Below are 21,927 nucleotides of genomic sequence, written 5' to 3' on the forward strand. Positions count from 1 at the left end.
TCTTTGTTATTAGAAATTAGCTCACTCGAGTGGTAAGTTGTTATACTACTACTGCCTATGTCATGGCAAAATTTTATGTTAGTGTCATGTTCCTTTTTCTTTCTTTCTTTCTTATTAGAAATTAGGTCACCCTAGTGGTAAGTTGTTATGCTAATACTGCCTATGTCATGTTTTCTTCATATTCTCGAATATACGTTTTATGAGTTTTTGAATGTTTGATTATAATTTATAATGACATATTTTGATTCAATCTCTGTAGTTCATACTCATTTTTTTGTAAAGTTCTAAAGTGAGGATGATAGAGATGTCTTGATTTGCATCCCAAAAGTATGCATGTGATACAATGCAAATATTGCAACCATACTTATGTTCGTGGTTCACAATGGATTAGAGTCCACTTATTAGGATTGAGAGTGAATCAATATATAATATAGACCCTAGTCAATCCAATCCAACTTGTCAATCCAATCCAACTTTGAGATGATTTACCATACACGTTTGATTGAATCATTCTTGAATGCGAATGCACGTATGATACGTATGGTTCATTCTATGCATACAATGAATGAATGAAGGAAGGAATTAGCTTTTGTGTGAGTGTCCTCCAAATGTAGACAACCACAAAAAAATATGATTACACTATCACCTTCTATTCTAATCCCAATTCACAGTCCTCTACTTCATTTTTTCTTCTATGTCAATTTTGGCATGCAACTTTCTTTCTCTCTCTCTCTCTTTGAAAACACCGAATCAAATAACCAGTAAAACCTGAAGGTGAAGATTGCTGACAAAAACTAATCGACATATCAACATACATATATGTATTGCTTCAGGTTTCTACAGAAAGGTAGGCTATGTCAAAGAAATAGAAGCAGCTTGGCTGGAGTAATAATACAAGCGATTGAATGTTTTGATGGTTTTCTGACTACATGTTTATTAGGAATTTTAAGCATTTTGATGGGTTTTTCTGAATGTGGACTTTTCATGGGGTTTTATTTTCTAAAATGTTAGATTTTTAGAGTTTCCAAAATGTGGGGCTTTTAGGGTTTTGAGGGGCTTCTTGATTATGGGAGTTTTTATGTTCTGAATGTGGCCTACATTGATTTTCTGCATATAGGATTCTAAGGTTTTGGTTGTTCCGAATATGGATTTTTAGGGATTTGAAGGTTTTCTTAATAGGTATTTCTACGGATTCAAGGCGTCAATGTTCAGGATACAGATTTGATGCTTTTCAATTCTCTAAGAATTTTCATACTCTTTTATGATTTTTCTGAAATAGAGAACTCTAGGATTTATGGTCTGAATGGATATTGGTCTAGACAATGCCCTTTCAAAGAAAACCATAGTATTCGGTTTGAGGTTATAGATATTGATCTGCATTGGAATAGGAGTTATTTTCATCGTCTTCTCATCATGGGTGGCCTCAAAGAAGGATAAGAAGAGCAAGTCTTTGATAGGAAGAACAATTCGTTTGAACTATTCTAGTGGAGAGACAAGTCTATGGGATAAAGTGAGAAGAGAAACAAAAAATATGTTCGTTCTCGGATGTCTCATCTAATCTGAGAATACAAGAATGTTAACATCCATCTTAGTATTCAAATAGAAAGCAACTAAACACCATGGGGTTGGTTTCACTGTGGGGCTGCTGAGTCGTTACTTGTCTAAAATATGAATGTCAATAAGTCATTTTGTTTTGTGACTCATTCAAAATTGAGAAACTTATTAGCAAATATGTAAAGTTAGATAGTTCAATTATATCCTTTATGAAGCTAAATTTCATATAGCTTAATCTTTGACATATTTTGTTTCTTATGAACAATTTCACACTCTTAAATCGAATGGAAAATGAAAAACTACCTTTATAACTTCACATTGGGAATTGCCCAATTTTTTTTCATACAAGCAGTGAGTGTCTATTTTTAGAAACTATTGTGCCAAAGGCTGTTATAGCATTTAATATTTAAATACTTAAATATTATACAGTTTAATATTTGACCGTTTTTAGCTTAGACGGTACTTTGTAACACTCCCCCTCAAGCGGGTGAGTAGGTATTTTTCAATCCTAGCTTGGATAGAATTGTTTGAGATGTTGGATTTCTCAATCTTTTTGTGAGTGTGTCTGCCAACTGTTGTTGTGAGGGAATGTAAGTGCCAACCAACTGCTATTTAGTTTGGGATTGCTATGTGAATGTAAGTGCATTGATCATTCAACTAAATATGACCTTGTTATGTTATGAGTAACCATGTATGTCATATTCGTATTATTTAAAAAGAGTAACTTAAATGTTGAAGGACATCTTGATGAGAAATTAATGATAGAACACTAGTTTGTAATGCATGCCTATTTCATTTCATGTCCGCATGTGATGCTTATATCTTCTTGTGAATTGAAATATGTGGACAGATAGCTAGAGCTATTGATTTTGATCAAACATGTGGTGAAAGCACCTAAAATTTTATTTCAAGAAAGGGCTTGCGAAGAGGTAAACTGCTTTGGTGCCTGTCAATGATATAACTGACATTCTTGGCTTCGTTCATTTGTATATGTTATGCTTTACTTCTCCCAAAATTCTGAAGCATGTTTGTAGTGGTAAGATGGAACCCAAGCTCATCGGAGTAGGGATCTCCTTCTCAGATCTGGTTGTAGCTTCAAGTAAAGGGTTTCTATGATTAATTTGTTTATTGTATGTCTTGGTTTTGTTATTGATTCCCATGCCCGTGGCACATTTTGTCGTAGAGTCTGATAGTACTGGGGTTGGTTCGCTTTCTTGACGGGTTCTATTGCGCGTCTTGATGGTATATTAGGGTTCTTCATCAAATTTTCTAGAAAGTGTCTTTTCCTCCTCAAGGTCTTCCATTGAGTGGACTTCGTCGCCCAGCTTGCATCGGTGTGTGTTTGTTTTAAAGTTTTCCTTTGTAATTCGTATCAACTAGTGTCTATTTCTTTTTCCGTTGTGGCTGCCATGTGTTGAAAGATGTGCTTGGGACATACTATTGCTTTGCCCTTGCCTTTATGGAGATGTATCATGGCCCGCTTCTCAGTGAATTCGATGGTGGGCCCATTGTTGGTAGCTTGTCCAACTGACAGTAAGTGTTTTGCTACTCTAGGTACATAATACACATGTGTAATTTTTATGTGATTATCGTTTGCCATTATCAAACAAATGTTACCTTTTCCCACTCCTAGTTTCTGTCCATTGTCTCGGAATACAACCCTAAGTGGGGTTGGTAGTTCTTGATACTCCTCCAGCCAATCCTTCCGATAAGTAAGATGGTGTGTAGCACCCGTATGGAGAAACCATGTATCATGATCTCGTTTCTTTCCCCGTCCATCAGTATTGATGTGGTATGCTTGGATGAATATACTTCTTCATTGTGGTCTCATTGCTACGGATTTTGTTTTCACTTGTCTATTTATATTTGTGATTGAGATGCAGTTATATCTTCCTTGTTTACGCCCTGATGGCATGTCTTAGTGGTAAGTATGAACACTACTCGTCATTTTATGCACTTCTTAGTCTACTTTTCTTTAAATTTGTAATTCATATACAACTTTTTCTTGATTGTATTCTACTTGTAGGCATGTCTTATTACTATAGATTTTGTTTTCACCCCTTATATGAATTCTGATTTTGTCTTCTATACATATAGGTTTGGTTCAGAGTAAAGCCGTGTGAAGTTGGCATTGAACAAGAACTTATGTCTTGGTTTTGGTAAGAGCAACTGCCTCTGTCTGGATAGCATCTATCCAAGAATCCTTTGGTGTGTTCCAAAGTGCTTTGAGAGGCCTTCTGTGGTGTTATACATGTCACTTAATAGTTTTACGTTTTTCTTGCCCGCTTTTTTATTGTTTTCTAACGCCTCATCGTCATCATCAGAATCGTCATCTTCTGATCTGATTATATTAGGTTTGCCTCCTTTCTTTTTATCTTGTTTTGTTATAGATGTCATGTCTTAGTGGTAAGTAGGAACACTGCTCATCATTTTATACAATTGTTAGTCTAATTTTCTGTATATTTGTAATTCGTATGCAGCTTTGTCTTCATGGTATTCTACTTGTAGGCATGTCCTATTGCTATGGATTTTGTTTTCACCCCTAATATGATGAATTCTGATTTTGCCTTTCGTACATATAGGTTTGGTTCAGAGTAAAGCCGTGTAGAGTTGGCATTGAACAAGAACTTATGTCTTGTTTTTGGTCAGAGCAGTTGCCTCCGTCTGGATAGCATCTATCCAAGATTCCTTTTGTGTGTTCCAGAGCGCTTTGAGATGCCTTCTATGGTGTTATAGATGTCACTGAATAGTTTTATGTTTTTCTTGCCCGCTTTTTTTTTGTTTTCTAACGCCTCATATTCGTTACGACGTTCATCATTAGAATCTTCGTCTTCTGATATGATTATATTAGGTTTGCCTCCTTTTTTTTATCTTGTTTTGTTATAGATGTCATGTCTTAGTGGTAAGTAGGAACACTGCTCGTCATTTTATACAATTGTTAGTCTAATTTTCTGAATATTTGTAATTCGTATGCAACTTTGTCTTCATGGTATTCTACCTATAGGCATCTCTTATTGCTATAGATTTTGTTTTCACCCCTAATATGAGGAATTCTGATTTTTCCTTCCGTACATATAGGTTTAGTTCAGAATAAAGCCATGTAGAGTTGGCATTGAACAAGAACTTATGTCTTGTTTTTGGTAAGAGCAACTGCCTCCGTCCGGATAGCATCTATCCAAGATTCCTTTTGTGTGTTCCGGAGCACTTTGAGAGGCCTTTTGTGGTGTTATAGATGTCGCATAATAGTTTTACGTTTTTCTTGCCCGCTTTTTTATTGTTTTCTAATGCCTCATCTTTGTTACAACGTTCATCATCAGAATCTTCGTCTTCTGATCTTATTATATTAGGTTTGCCTCCTTTCTTTTTATCTTGTTTTGTTATAGATGGCATGTCTTAGTGGTAAGTAGGAAGATTGCTCGTCATTTTATACAATTGTTAGTCTAATTTTCTGTATATTTGTAATTCGTATGTAACTTTGTCTTCACGGTATTCTACTTGTAGGCATGTCTTATTGCTATGGAATTTGTTTTCACCCCTAATATGATGAATTCTGATTTTTTCTTCTGTACATATAGGTTTGGTTCAGAGTAAAGTCGTGTGAAGTTGGCATTGAACAAGAACTTATGTCTTGTTTTTGGTAAGAGGAGCTACCATCGTCTGGATAACACCTATCCAAGATTCCTTTTGTGTGTTCTGGAGCGCTTTGAGAGGCCTTCTGTGGGGTTGTAGATGTCGCTTAATAGTTTTACGTTTTTCTTGCCCGCTTTTTTATTGCTTTCTAACGTGTCATCTTTGTTACAGCGTTCATCATCTGAATCTTCGTCTTCTCATCTAATTTATCAGGTTTGCCTCCTTTCTTTTTATCTTGTTTTGTTAGTTGAACTTGTTCCCCGTTATTTGCAGGTTCTTTGTGTCTCCCGACAGCCCCATCGGTCAATGATGGTGTAGACGACTTCGTTGCACCTTTCATGTGGTGCTCGAGTTGTGCTATCCCTCAAGGTATCCCCTTGAGTGAACTTCGTTGCCCATGCTTGCATCGGTGTGTCGCTTCTCTTCTTCCCCGTCTTGTGCTCCTTGGTCTGAGGCCTCTGTGATCCCACCTTTGTTTCACACGCACACGTGTAAGTACGCAACATTATTTGGTGAACCTGACATGAACAAGGCGGCAGAGGAGTATGAAGAATGAGGGGAAGCGAGCTTGCGAAAGCCATGGCGGTAGCCGTTGACTGGCTAGTGAGCGCCCGTGAGGGCATGGGTACCCTGGACAGGGCCATTGAATTGATTATCGGCACGATCAGCCGATTTGATGGGAAGAACGCGACGAGTTATCTAGAGGCCTACCCGGCGTAGATGATAATGAGGGACATCCCGGAGGACAAACGATTGTTCGGATTCCCTGGGGTAGTGACTCCGAGCATCCACGCGGAGGTCCTCGAGGTGCAGACCAATTGCCAGACTTGGGAGGAGTTCGAAGGACGGCTTCGCGAGAGGTACGGGTTCAACGACTTGCTCTGGCTTTCGAAGCGGGAGTTTATGGAATGGGTCGAAAGTCCCGGAAAGGGGAGGAACATGTTGGTGCTCCTCAAGGAGTTCGAGAAACGGTTTGCTCGGCTCTCGGCATTTGACAGGACCGTGCTTGACACGAGCCATGGACGCGCAGGATCAGGAGAAGGTGGGTCCCCTATTGGAGACGGACGATGGGCTCACCGCCGACTGGGCCATGGTAAAAAGGGTCTGTAGCCGTTTCGACAAATGGTGTGAGTGGAGAGAAGAGGGCCCGTCGGCAGCAAGACTGGCAGCGGGGAGACAACTTGAAGAACTGATTTCGGCTCGAATGGAAGAGACACGAAGGTGCATTGAGTCCGGCGCGGTCTTGACTGACGTGGTCAAGGGCCCGTCTGGAGGCGTGGCCCTAAAAGAGCTCACTAAGATGGTAGAAGACCTATAGATCGTGCAGGCTCGGAGAGACAGTGAGGGACAATCGCGCGACCGAAGGCCTCCGGTCGACTAATGATGTATGTGGTGCGACGCGGTTGACCACACTCGAAGAGATTGCACGAATTTTACAGAAGCACTCAGAAGCAACATGGTGTACCTACGGAGTGGACAGGTACACGTGAGTGAGACTCGAGAAGCCTTTGGATGGAATACCAGTCGGGACGTAATGAAACAATTGATGGAAGAAGCCGCGACCTGACACACCGAAGCCATCCAATATTCGGCGTCAACTAGGCATACTCGCTATTCTTAGGGCGGCCGTGGTTGAAAACGGCACATATCAAACAGAATTGAAGGAAAAATATAATTACCTTACGGCGAGGAAAAGCTAAGGTACGCGTACCAACACAACCAAGGACGAGCACAGCCAAGGAATGTACACCGTTGTATGCAGAGTGCGTCAACATGCTAGAAGGGTTAGCTGACAAAGAAGAAGCTCAGTACTTGCAAGAGAACCCGAAGATCGTACCCCTCTTCGAAATTGACATTGCCGAAGCAGTAGCACCATACTTACCGCAGTCGGAAGAGGTTGAAGCAGAACCAGATAAAGACGCAATCCGGGAGTTACGGCAAGCGCAGGAAGTGTTGGAACGGGAAATGGCCGTTTCACAGCGCGTAAAAGCGTCGCAACTTGAAGAGGTGAACCTAGAGACCACGGACGAAGCAAAACCGGTGCACATCGCTAAGGAGATGAAGTCCGAAGACAAAACGACGATGATCACACTTCTCACGGAATTTCGCGACGTGTTCGCCTAGTCATACGAAGACATGCGAGGACTCGACCCTCAGTTATACCAGCATCAGATTCACTTGAGCAAGGACGCAAAACCAGTGGCACAGAGACGGTACCGGATGAATCTCAATTATGCTAGCAAAGTCAAGGAGGAAATCGACAAACTATTAAGAGTGGGCTTTATCCGTCCGGTAAAGAAAGCGACATGGCTGAGCCCGATCGTAATCGTACCGAAGAAGAACGGAAAAATTCGAGTTTGTGTGGACTACCGGAAACTCAATGCGGCTACGGTAATGGATTCGTTTCCACTTCCGTTCACAGATGGAGTGTTGGATGTCGTCGCCGGCCATGAGGTCTATAGTTTTCTAGACGGATTCAGTGGGTATAATCAGATCCAGATGCACCCCGATGACTAAGAGAAAACGGCTTTCGTCACCGAATGGGGGGTGTTTGTGGCTGTGGTGATGATGTTCAGACTCAAAACGGCACTGGCAACATTTCAACAAATCATCATGGAAATCTTTGGTGAATATATCCCGGCTTTTATGCAGGTTTTCCTTGACGATTTTGTCGTCTATAGCCGTGAGGAGGACCATTTTCAGCACCTCCGTCTTTGTCTAGAAAAGTGTAGAGTGTACCGGCTAAGCTTGAATCCGGCAAAGTGTGTATTTGGCGTGTCCAGTGGAACCTTATTAGGACATATTGTAAGCCAGGAAGGCATTGCAGTCGACCCGGACAAGGTGAAAGCCATATTAGAAGCACCGGCGCCGGCAACGCCAAAGGCATTGAGCCGGTTCTTAGGCCAGATCTGGTGGCACAACCGGATGCTCCGATACTTGGCCGACCTGGCTACACCGCTGCATACCGCCGTACATCGGACAACATTCCGGTGGACCGACACCGAGGATAGGGCGTATAGGGCCCTCAAGGTACTATGGTCGCAAACACCGGTAGTGCAGCCTTCAGATTGGAGTAAAGAATTTCATGTGTTCGTGGATGCCTCCGACATCACAATCGGAAGCGTACTGATGCAACTTACGGAGCCAAAGTGGTACCGGCCAGTGTACTATGCCAGCCGAAAGCTATCCCAAGCGAAACAGAACTACTCTACCACGGAACGGGAAGCTCTAGGGATGATCTATAGTGTGACAAAGTTTCGGCATTATTTATTGGGACAGAAGTTTTCCTTCCATGTAGATCATTCGACACTCCTTTACCTAGTGTCCAAAGCGTCACTCACCGGTAAGTTGGCCCGGTGGACCTTACTATTACAGGAATTCGAGTTTGAAATATTCCACTGACCCGGTATACAGCATGCCGTAGCGGATTACTTAAGCCGATTAGAGTCCGGAGAGACGGGTGACGGAGTAGCGGATGAGTTTCCGGATGCGGAGCTGTTTCAAGTCACTACGGAAACGGCAGCAGATGAGACAGTGGCACAGGAAGACAAGTGGCTCACAAATATGCACCAGTTTCTGAGCATAGGACTGCCTCTGTAAGAGATGAACCGGGACGAAAGGAAACGCCTGGTGGTGCAAAGCCGATATTTCTGCTAACTGCAAGACACACTTTACCACAAGGGCACGGACGGCATATGGAGACGGGCTGTGCGCAGCGATGAAAAGGACCTCATACTGAGGGAAGCCCACTGCGGAGTTGCCGGAGGTCACTATGCCGGAGATGCGACGGCCAAGAAAATATGGCAAAGTGGCCTATGGTGGCCAATGACATTAAGAGATGCGGTACGGTACGCAAAAGAATGTGACCTATGCCAGCGAATGGGCCAGCCAACGGAGCAGACTCGTATGCCACACCAGCTTGTACTACCTCTCGAGCTATTCCAGAAGTGGGGGCTGGACTTTGTTGGACCGTTCAAACCACCGGCAATGAGAACAGGTAATCGGTACGTCATCGTCGCGACAGATTACTGCACGAAATGGGTGGAGGCCAAAGCCTTAAGAGACAACACCGCTGCGTCAACGGCAAAATTTCTATACGAATACATCTGGTGCCGTTACGGATGCCCAATCGAATTAATAAGCGACCAAGGGGGGCACTTTCTCGGCCAAGTAGTTGAAACCCTGACGACATTCTATGCCGTTGTCCATAAACGGAGCACACCGTACTATCCACAAGCAAACGGGTTAGTTGAATCGACGAACAAAACGCTCCAGAATATCCTCCGGAAGATCGTCAACGAAAACCGAACGGATTGGGATACCAAGCTACATAGAGCGCTTTGGGCATACCGGACAACATATAAAACGAGCATCCGAACAACACCGTTCCGGTTAGTGTTCGGACTAGAGGCGGTAATGCCGGTGGAATTCCAAGTACCCAGCTTACGGATCCAGCTACGGGAAAAGCTGAACAAGAAGGAGTCGGAGGCAATACGGTTAACAGCACTGTGTGAACTCGAGGAACAATGACTGGCAAGCATCCTGCACTTAGAATTGGAACAACGGCGACGGAAAGCATTTGTCGACCGGCACAGGAAAGGAAATGAAAAAATGTTCGCAATCGGCAAGCCGGTGTTAGCCAAGTAAACTATGGTTTAGATGGACCGGCCCGTATTGGCTGACACGTGAGTATAATGGGTCCTACCAGCTAGGGACACTTGCCGGCGAAGTGCTAGGCAAATGGGTCAGCGGATTCTGATTGAAGCCATATAGAGGACCGATGCCCAAGAACCCATTTGAGCAAAGGACCGACACCGGTGAGGAAACGGCAACCGGTAACAGGGGAGAATGAGGCGACGGCAAACCGTAATGAGGTCTGTAAGGGTCCGATAGGACCAACGGACAACTAACCTCACACCACATTAAAATTTATCCAAAAAAAAAAAAGCGAAGTAATCATGCAAAAGCGAGGTATGAATGGACGAAAGAGCGAGGAGCGAAAAGGTACGTAGTGGGCATTTAAGCGCCACCACAGGACATAATGCTATTTTAGTACACGACGTGCACACACTCGAAAAAGGTGCCAGAATGCAAAGAGAAAAACCACTACGCATGGAGACCCTCTACTTTCGCGAACCCAGGAGCACAGAAGCACCAAGGCGCTGCAAGATCATCAGACGAGAACCTACACACAAAGAACCCCCGCCTTCTGAACTCTCTCTCTCTCACACTCTAACTCTCATCACCATCCAACCTCGCCACCACAATCCGACCTCGACACAGACATGGACCCGCAAACGCTGTCGGAAGCCGCTAAGAAATGTGTTGAGAGACAAGCTCAACATCGGCCGAATCAGCTGAAGAAGCCGAGGACCGGATCGGTTGGGACCAATCGGTTAGGCCGAGTGCGTAAACCGGGAGGTCGTTAGGAAAGATATTCCGTGAGGAATATATTTGGGAGTTAGTGTGGGAGCTCTTGATGAGCATTGAAGTACTGTCGGTACTTCGGTCAGTCCTTCTAGGACTTGTATAAAAGTGTTCACTGAGCACGTCTTATGTATAGATTGAGTATTATTGTTGAATATAGTTTTTTGTGTCTCTCTCTGTCTCTCCCGAGTATACTGCGTAAGCTCAAGCTCTCCATTGAACCTGAGTTTCCTTCCTTCTGTTCGGTCTTCATACTTGCTTCCGCACGTTACTTTCTACATGGTATCAGAGCGCGAGGGTTGAGAACCTCTCTGTAGCCGACACAACTTGACGAAGAAGAACGATGGATAGAGGCATGGCGAGCTCGCTTCCAACACAGAAGCTCGACAGAACCAACTACGCATCTTGGTCCTACAAGATGCACCAGTACCTGCTCGGGCACGGCTACTGGAGTTATGTCGAAGGAGCTAATGACGCGGCACCCGAATCGACACACAGAGACTTCCCATCGTGGGAGAAATCGGCGAGCAAGGTATTGTACTGCTTCATGTCGTGTGTGGGCGAACAACTATTGAGCTATGTTCGGGATGCAAAGACGTCGAAGGGTGCGTGGGAAAATCTGAAGAAGATTTTCGCCGCAAGCACCACAGCCAGGAAGCTTCAGCTCCGACAGGAGTTGAGCAACCTACGACAACGCGACTTGTCGGTGGCGGACTATACCTCGAAGATCAAGGATATCTGTGACTCCCTCGCCTCCATAGAAGTGAACATCGAGGAGAGCGAGATGGTCCAGATCTGTCTCAGAGGTTTGGCGTCGAAGTTCGGAGCGTTCTGAACGGCTGTGTGTACCCGGGAGAATACGCCGTCCTTTTTCGACTTACAGTCGATGCTCCTGGTAGAGGAGAACCACGCGGGTGCGTCTACAAGCACGCACACCGACAGCAGAATGTTGTACACGGAGGGAGATAGGCCCCGTGGACGTGGAGGACGAGGCGAGTCGGCACGCAATGGAGGCGGCCGACGAGATCAAGAAAGAAGGCACCGAAGTGATGCCGACAGCAACTCCGGACCCTCCGGAAACAGGGGGAGTCGAAGCGATGAGAACCGGCAAGGGAAGTCCATCGCTGAGTGCTGGTACTGTGGCAAGAAAGGCCACAAGGAAAGTGAGTGCTGGAAGAAGCTCGCCGATTCGGAGAGAACTGGTTCCATGAACGACTCCAGACATACCGACAAGGGAAATCGGCAGCGATCGCACTACGCCGAAGACTTCGGGAGAGCCGGAGAAGGGACTGCCTTCGTGACGAAACACGAAGCAAACTCAATGAAGCAGACCAACCCGAGATCGGACGAGGTGTGGTACGTAGACTCCGGCGCGTCAAACCACATGACGAGCCATAAGGAGTGGTTCTCGTACCTTGAAAAACCAATACAACCTGGAGTAGTCGCAACAGGAGACGACACTCCGCATTCGATCGCGAATGTCGGAGAAGTTCCCCTTAGCCATGTCGGGCAGAAAGGGAAACTCATGAACGTGCTGCACGTTCCGACAATCACAAAAAACTTGGTCTCGGTCGGACAGATCGTCGACCAAGGGATAGAGGTTTGGTTTACGCACCTCGAGTGCTTCATTGACGAAGAAGGCCGTGTGATTGCGCAAGGGCGCAGAGACGGGAGGATGTTCATCCTCGACTCCACTGACGGCGGCACCGCAATGTTCGCGAAGGGACAAAAGACCGAGTCGGACATCGACTTGTGGCACAAGCGGATAGGCCACATCAACCACCAACGGCTTCAAGATCTGCAATCCAAACAGGTAGTGTTCGGATTGCCCAAATTTAGTGGCCGAAAGGCACAAATTTGTGAAGCCTGCCAGCTCGGGAAGCAACACTGACTTCCCTTCCCCAATGAGCGAAACCAGAGCCGGAACAAGCTCGACCTTATACACTCCGATGTGTGGGGGCCGGCACAAAACGTTAGTCTTGGCGGGAGCCGATATTTCGTCTCCTTCATCGACGACCACACGCGGCACACGTGGATCTACCTCATTGAGAGGAAGAGCGAAGTCTTCGACTGTTTCCGGGACCTCAAAGGGTTTGTGGAAGCCGAAACGGGACGAAAGTTCAAGTGCCTACGGTCGGATGGCGGGAAAGAGTACTTTTCCGGTCAATTCAACGGTTACCTACAACAAATAGGAATTCGCCGCAAATTCAATTGTAAATACACGCTGGAGCAGAACGGCGTGGCCGAGAGAAAGAATTGGTCGATTGTGGAAGCGACACGGGCAATGCTGGAGGAGAAGAGCTTGCCCAAGTTCTACTGGGCCGAGGCGGTAAGGACCGTGGTATACATCCAGAACCGGATCGGAGACAAAGTGTCGGCGCACGAGCTATATTTCGGAACGAAGCCGAACTTGCGACACTTGAGGGTGTTCGGTAGCATTGCGTATGTGCATGTACTGAAGGAGAAAAGGAGGAAGCTGGACACAAAGGCCAAGAAGTGCATCTTGGTCGGTTACTCGGATGAGTAGAAGGGTTATAAGTGTTATAACCCTCGCACCAAACAAGCGTGTGTCAGCCGCGACGTTGTGTTTGACGAGTCCCCCGACTACGAACCTCAACTCCAATCCGAGCTCTGACGATGAGGTCAGCGAGGCCGAGATGCCTCCGGATGAGCCCGAAATCGAGACCCGCGAAGAGAGTCTGATTTCACTCCGGTTAAGTGGACCGATTGGACGACTGAGTCGGTACGACCAGTCTGATGAAGAGCCGGCGAGTAGTGGAGACTCGGCCGTGCATTCCCCGCGCAAGAAGCCGAGGAGACGGCTTACGCGCAAAGAGAAATGGAAGAAGAAGGTGTCGGATTCCGGCACGGAAAGGAACGAGTCAGACCGACGCGAGTCCGACTCCGAGGGAACCGGTGACAGGTCTTTACAAATGAAGACCGCGTCGACCGAGAAGGCCTCGACATTGGCTAATGTGAGATTACGCCGATCTACCCGCCAAAAGAACCTAGTTGTGCGGTTCGGTTACAACGAGTACATGGAACATCACTATGCGTACATGACCCGTGTAGCGGAAGTGCGTGAGCCGGAGAGCTACGCAGAAGCGGCGAAGGACGCGAATTGGCGCGCCGCGATGGAGGAAGAGATGCACACATTGTCGGAGAACGAGACCTGGGACCTGGTTGAAGCACCGAAGGGGGTAAAACCGATCGGGTGTAGGTGGGTGTACAAGGTCAAGTACAACACCGATGGCTCGGTCAACCGGTACAAGGCTCGGCTAGTGGCAAAGGGCTAAGCGCAGAAACACGGCATCAACTACGATGAGACGTTTGCGCCGGTCGCGAAAATGACGACCGTCCGTGTTTTGCTCGCAGTAGCCGCGGCCAAGGGGTGGCACTTACATCAGATGGATGTAAAGAATGCGTTCCTGCAAGGTGACCTTGAGGAACAAGTGTAGATGGTACAACCCCCCGGATTTCACTCCGGAACGAACTCCTCGGCAATATGCCGACTGAAGAAGTCCCTTTATGGACTGAAGCAAGCCCCGCGTGCCTGGAACGTGAAGATCACGCAACAACTGCGTCGGTTGGGCTTCGTTACGTCAAAATCGGACTCTTCCTTGTTCATCCGGAAAGGTCGACTCGAACCGGTTAGTATTTTACTATATGTTGATGACTTGGTCATCACCGGCGCCGACCTAGGTGAAATCGACCGCGTGAAGCTCCAGCTTGCGGCATCATTCGACATGAAGGATCTGGGGGACCTTCATTACTTCCTCGGGATCGAAGTGATCCGTACCCCCGAAGGCATATTGATCAGCCAACGTCATTACGTGTTGAGTATGCTCCTCAAACTCGGGATGGCCGACTGTAAGTCCGTCTCGACTCCTCCGGACAGAACCATCAAGCTTCGTCTCGATACGGGAAAGGTATGCAACCCGACGAGGTTCCGACAAATTGTCGGAAGCCTCATATACTTGACCATCACCCGACCCGACCTCAGTTATCCGGTCGGGGTGATCAGTCAGTTCATGACGCGACCTATCGAGGAGCACCTTCAGTGTGCGCAACGCATACTTCGGTATGTCAACGGCACTAAGGACCGGGGACTGCTATATCGAACCGGTGTAGCCGCGCAGTTAGACGGCTACACCGATGCTGATTGGGCTGGCAACGCCGCCGATCACCGATCCACGTCCGGATACGCATTCTCCCTCGGGAGTGCCGCGATCGCGTGGAACAGTAAGAAGCAGCCGACAGTTGCACTGTCGAGCACCGAAGCTGAGTACCGAGGAGAGGCTGTTGCGACATGCGAAGCCATATGGTTGAAACGGCTGCTTAGGGACCTACAAGTGGAGGTGTCAGATCCGACGACGATCTACTGCGACAACCTCAGTAGCATCCAGCTCGCGAAGAACCCCATTTTCCACACACGGACCAAGCACATTGAGGTGCATTACCATTTCGTCCGTGAGCGTGTCCTTTCCGATGAAGTCGAACTTCAGTACGTTCCGACGGATCGGCAGGCTGCCGACATCTTCACCAAGCCTCTTGGTCTGGACAAGTTGCGGCAATTCTCAGGTGCGCTCGGGTTGCGTCACCTTGATGTGCCGAACTTGAGGGGGAGAACAGTCCCGAACGACCAAGCAAGGCAACAAGAAAGGAGAGGAGACCGCGACACCGAGTCGGTTGACTCAGGTGTTGACTCGGTTGTCAAGTTCGACATCGGATCGACTGAAGAAGCCGAGCGCGGACCCGCGGAAAAGTTCGGAAGCCGACAGAAGGGGAGCAACCGAAGGAGAGAGCCGAAGCCAAACACGCATAAGGAGGATGACGCCATCGAGGGCGAGAAGACCGAAGACGAGTTGGAGACAGCCAACTCGGACGAGAACGAAAACCGATCGGAGGTAGCCGAGTCGGTTCGGATGTTTGATTCAGACACGCTGAATCAACCGAGGCCCAAGCGGAAGAAAAGGCAGCAGAAGAAGCGTCAACACCGCAACAACAGAAGAGCTGATGAGGGCCACATGAGCAGACAAGCCGACCGGAAGGGTCGAAGCGCACGGAGTCGAACAGGTCGAGGAGCGCGAGCGAGCCGAGAAGCCAGGAGGAACCGGTGATGTGAAGATCCCGAAGAGCCTCAAGTTGAGCTTGAGGGGGAGTGTTGAGAGACAAGCTCAACATCGGCCGAATCGGCTGAAGAAGTCGAGGACCGGATCGGTTGGGACCAATCGGTTAGGCCGAGTGCGTAAACCGGGAGGTCGTTAGGAAAGATATTCCGTGAGGAATATATTTGGGAGTTAGCGTAGGAGCTCTTGATGAACATTGAAGTATTGTCAGTACTTCGGCCAGTCCTTCTAGGACTTGTATAACAGTGTTCACTGAGCACGTCTTATGTATAGATTGAGTATTATTGTTGAATATAGTTTTTTGTGTTTCTCTCTCTGTCTCTCCCGAGTATACTGCGTAAGCTCAAGCTCTCCATTGAACCTGAGTTTCCTTCCTTCTGTTCGGTCTTCATACTTGCTTCCACACGTTACTTTCTACAAAATGGCTAAAGCAACACGGGCTCGAGGGCTTCTTGACCATTATGGAGGTACTGCCACACAAAGAAGCCGACAAGGTGATCAAAGAAATCGACACAGAGGTCATAACGGATGAGGCGATCCGTGCGTTAACAGGCCTTCCAGAGGGAGGCATATTCACGATTGACAATCCGACCTCGGAGCAACTCATCAAGTATTTTGGTGAGTACTCCCTAGCCAGCAAGGGCTACCGGACACAGGGCGGCGGAGATATGTTGTTCCGCGAGATTGCTTGTGTGCTCCACGAATACGGCCATGTGTACCCCAGACCCCCTGTCATGCCGCAGAACCGGGCAGGGATGATCATCGTCACCTTTGAAGGGATCAAGGTGGATTGCCCGATATTGATCGCAGACGGTTTGTGTGCGGTGATCGAGATTGTCAGAGGAAAAGACGACAAAGAAGGCCGAGAAGGACGAAGGATATGGCACGCAGTAACGCAGTGGCTCACCTTGCTTGTGCCACCCGTCCAGCCCGTCCAGCCCAAGAAGCGGGGAAGAGTGGCGGACGGCACCCCAAAGACAGCTTCCAAAAGACAATAGTTGTTGGCCTCTAAGGCCACTAAGGGGAAGGCAGCGGACGCAGAACAGGCGGGAAAGGAGAGCGCCAGCCGGAAGCGGCCAATGGATGCGCAGGAGGAACCACCGGTACGGCCCGTAAAGGTTACACTCCGCCGACCGGTGAATAGAGAAGTGGAGCCCTTGGCGGCAAAACTGAATGCCGGGACTCAGGAAGAGGAAATAAAGGAGGAGCCTACGGAGCACCTCCAGCGACGATCGTCGGCAAGGACCGTTGAGGCAGCCGAGAAACTTTCGGACCTCAGACGGAGGGAACACCGGCTCCCCATACTGAGACTCCCACGCCAAGGGAGGAACCGGAACCGGTGCGCATGGCACCGGAACCAGAAGCCCCTGCACCACCGGCAACACCGGCAAGTCCCATCCCGCCAGAGCCGGAAAGGTCAATACAGCCTCCCTCAGTCAACCAAGAAGAAGCGCAAGGGGAACCAGGACAACAGGGTGGTCCACGGGCAGAAACGGAATTGCAACTCGGCGCAATCAGGCGGGACCACCCATCTACAAGCGAGCCCATCTGTCAAACCTCCGTGCAAGCACAACAACAATGCACCGGTAGCCTGTGGCTCCGGTGGATAGGCGAACAGATTATCGGAGCAGTGGGGTATATTGAGGCGGAAGAAAGAGCGCAAAGCGAACGGTTGCTCGTCACAACCGAACAACTAGAGACGGCCCGGTCCAGAATCTGGTGCCTTGAAAAAGACTTGGATCAGGTCACGGCAGAGATGGCCAAAATGGCCTTAACGGCAACACAGATCCAATCACCGGTGACTCCGGTAAGTGTACAGAATAAAGAAACAGGTCAACTTGTACATACCAATAAGACCCCGGCAACGGAAATTGTTCTAGAGAGAGATGCAGTGCAAGCCCAGGAGCTTGCGGAATTGAGAGATGAACTTGCCGCACAAGAAGCGGTAAGGAGCTGGGAACGAGAATTGAAGACAGCGGCCGAAGCAGAATTAAAGAAGACTGCTAAGAACCTCCGCCGGGCAGAGGAGAGCCTCCGGAAAGGCCATCAAGCGTACGACCGGCTAAGGGAGGAAAAAGACAAAGTGTTGCAGGAAAAGGACAAGCTGCGGAAGACGGCGGAAACGGAAATTGAACGGCTAAAGGAAGAGCTCCGCCAGCAGAAGGACCACGAGGACCGGGCCCGTCGACAGATCAACGCACGGGTCAAGCAAAAGACAGATGATTTTGAGCACCTGCACCGGGACTACAAACGGCTGGAAATGGAGCATAAGGAACGGATGGCCGAACTCCAGTAGGAAGTTGATCGGGCCGCGACGGCGATCACCGACGAACTTGCGGAAAATACAAGACCGTTGGACGAGGCGGAGAAGGTCCGAATGGAGCTCCAGAGGCAGCAACAGGAAGAAAAGGAGAGAGCATCAACGGTATTGCAGAAATTAGAAAGCACATATCAAAGGCAATTGACACATTACAAGGAGCAAGCGGAAGACAACATCAAAATCATCAAGCAATTGAAGGAGGAACGGCAAGCGGCGGAGATCAAATCGCAATTGGGAACGGGCCGGATTCAGTGCATCCTCCGGGCATGGCTGAATCAGACAAAACGCTTGATTGACGAAAGCTTCGTAAGATGGTGGACAAAGTGGGCACAAAATGCGGTGGAACTCCAATTGCTACGGGCAGACGTGGCAAACCGGGGAAGGAAGGAGATGATTGTTACACGTTGACTTCCGAGGACTTCACTGCCATACCAGACGAGCTGGCCAACGACTTCCAAGTCCTGGCGGATGAACAGCTGGCGCAGGTCCTGCAACTCGTAGCTCAGCTAGACGATGATAGGCTGGACGCTCAAATCCAGTTTAAAAGCTACGAGCGGTCCCGGGTTCGGGAAGAAAAAGCACAGGAAGCGGCAACGGTTAACCTTAGTGATGAGGACCCGTCGCCGGCCGAGGGCCAGGCCAGAACCAGTCAACCGGAGACCACTATGACGGAGGGAGCAACGACGGAGACGCCGGTGTCAGAACAACAAACCGAGGAGCAGCCGCAACAGCCACCAAAGGACCAGTCGCAACAGCCATCAACGGAGCAGCAACAGCAGCAACCACAACCACAACAACAACAACAACCAATTCCAGATGAACCAGAATGAAAGGGGATATTTTAGTCTCACTTTTGTAAACGGTCTTCCCTCCTTGTGCTATAAAAGGAGAGGGAAGGCACCATTGTGGGGGTTGCCTATTTTGAGTATGCGAGGTATACGACATAGGTCGAGCGTTAGGGTTAGGGTTTCTTTGTCTTTTTCTTCATCTTCGTCGGTTAGGGTTTCAAGTAGTCGTTTGGTGCGGCCTTCGCGGCCACCATTTTGTAATCGTTCATTTCGTTTTAATACATCTTGTTGATCATCTTGTCTCCATCTTCCTCTTGTTCGATCTAATCTCTTGTTCATTCTTCTTCTTCTTCTTGAGCAAACCTTCCATTCCATGTCCGATTCCTTCTCCTCTACTCCTTATTCCAAGACCCCCGTGGTCCCGCCCTTCTCCACGCATGCATGTAGCAACGCGATAACGCTTCCCACGTCGGATTTTGTTGTTGTAGCCCGTGGATACTTGCTTGAAGCCCGTCGGCAGCCACCCGGTTGAAGGATGTCACTTGTAGTCCTACCGAAATCCCGCGTCGTAGCATTTCCGCCTTGTAGTCCCGAAGATAGTGTGATACATCCTTTCCGTTGAATTGCCTGATCCGTTGCACGAGCCGCTCTACTGCCACTGCTATCTCCGACATTGCACGTTGTTCTTGAAGCATCCGCTCGAACATCATCATCATCATGTTGTTAGCCTCCAATTGATTTTCCATCTCCTTGCCACCCGTTTTCACGTTGGGTTCACCAAATGTGTCGTGCCTTCCGGCTCCGGATCGTTGCGTGAGTCGGGTGGGAACCACTGAGGTTTTGGACTAGGAGAAAAGAAAATTCTAAGGCAATTAAGAATATGAAATATATTGTAAGAAAGAAAGATATGAAAAATTCGTGAATCCCACGAGTATAGTGTATTAGTGAGTACTCAGATTAAGAGAGAAAAATAGTTAGCAAATTCATGAATCCCACGAATATATTATATTAATCAACCCTTGTAAAATAATCAACCTTATACATATTTCTCTCCTCCTTATATAAGGATGGGAGAGGCTAAGCATGGCTTCCTCTATTTCCTAAAAGTGTTCATGCACACTAAATATGCATGTGATGTTTTTTTTCAACCTTGCTTTTATTTGTTAAATATAGTGCTCATGCACGCTAGATGTGCATGAGTAATATTTTATTGGTTTACATTTTTCTGATAAATAAAGTATTCACGTACTCTAAAAATGCATGACTTACCTTTTTAATAAAGGTAAGCGTAAATAAAGGTCTTATAGGTATTAAATCTATATTTAAAACACTAAGGATAAGTTAGTACAATGGTAAGGTTGGGGTTTGTCTATGTGGAGGTATAGGGTTTGAATCTTGCCCTATGCACATAATAAATATTTTTTTAATATTTTATTTTATTTATTATATGTACTTTAAATCGGATATAGTATTTTACATATTTCACGTAGTGTGTGATTCACACTATGACAACGTTGCAACCGATGAGGAGATAGTTGCCAACGTGGCTGAAAGTAAGAGTCCTGATATCACATCTCCTTCAGATCAGCTCCACCCTATTCTTTTGGAAGATGGTAATGAATTAGGCAATGATGTGAAAAGCCATGAAATATTGGAAACAACATGTAAATCTGAGGTTCACAACAATAGTGTTTTTTAACACTTGATGCAACATTTCTTCGAATCCCAAAACCTTGATTCCACCCCACTAAGCCCAACTACTGATAATGTCCAAATAGATCCCACTGTACTGGAAAAGCTAGTGCAAGACGCGGCTGACCTGCAAGCCGCTGCTAAGGTGATGGAAAGGTTGTCGGAGGAGGACACACTTGCACAATGGGTCAAAGAAGCAAGGCTAAATGGGAAACCAGCTAGAAAAAGGCTGAAGAAGGGGCCACGATCGGGGACAAGACCAGTTACTCGGTCAAGGGGCTCTTGAATTGGAGCGAAATACTTATTAGTGGGATATGATTGTTAGCGATTTTCCTAGGGTTTAATGAAGTTTTACTATGATCTATTTGGACAAGTAAAACCTCATATTGGTTGTTGCTTGATCCACATTATGTAATGGAACTCTATGATGTTTCTCCAAGATAATTATGTTCATGTTTCTATGATGGAAAATATTTCATGTTCATTATGTTGTTTTGTGAGACTATTAGTTACTTTGTGAGTGTGAATATGTTGGTGTTTTCTGATGTTGCAGAGTCTAAAGGATTTGAATCTATTGCTCCTAAGGCCGATGGCAATGTAGAAATTGTTGATGTTGTTGAGTGTTTAGAGGGCCACATCGTGAAAGTAGATGTAGCAACTGACACAAATGATCTGGTCACTCAAGTTGATCAAGCATGTTGCACAGATGATCTGATTTTGCAGGTAGATGCAGCATGTGATACTAGTGGGCTGATATCAACCAGATCAGTATCTACATGCACTGAGCCAATGACTAAGTCGACAACACAAGAGCACCAGAATGTGAAGCCAAGCCCAACACAGTCGATCAGGGGTTTGAAGAGGAAAAGGACACCAATTGTCCCGACAAAACCTGAGTTGATTAACCTTGATCGTGTGCTACCAGTAATTGGTGTAACAGAGGCTCAGTTACAAGAATGGAAACCTAAACCATTAGAAGTCGAAAGAAGAGCCTTGATCTTGGAGCTTGATAAAGTCCTGATGAGTGTGCGATATATGACACCAAGGAGGGACGCAAATCAATTTCTAGAGTGGGTTGTGCAATATTTTGATTTGTTTATTTGGAGCGAAAAACCACGTACAGATGTGTGGAAGTGTGTAGAAAGATTCTTCCGAAGTGGCGACAACATTTCAAGGGTCAATGGACACGAGAGAATTGTGAGCAGAATGATGTTGCAAGATTCAAAAGACTTTCTAATTTTTGGGACACTTGGCCAGATTATAATGCCAACAATACGTTGATTCTGGATACAAAACATTTCCGACATTACTTCAACATTCGCAGATGTTGTCTCATTCTACCCGATGAAATGCCTTAACACTATTTGGTGAAAACATTGAGCTACCA

This window comes from Azolla caroliniana, unplaced genomic scaffold (assembly GCF_043228905.1).
Source record: "Azolla caroliniana isolate FFs.n. ecotype wild unplaced genomic scaffold, voAzoCaro1.0.p SCAF_11, whole genome shotgun sequence".
Classification (NCBI taxonomy): domain Eukaryota; kingdom Viridiplantae; phylum Streptophyta; class Polypodiopsida; order Salviniales; family Salviniaceae; genus Azolla; species Azolla caroliniana.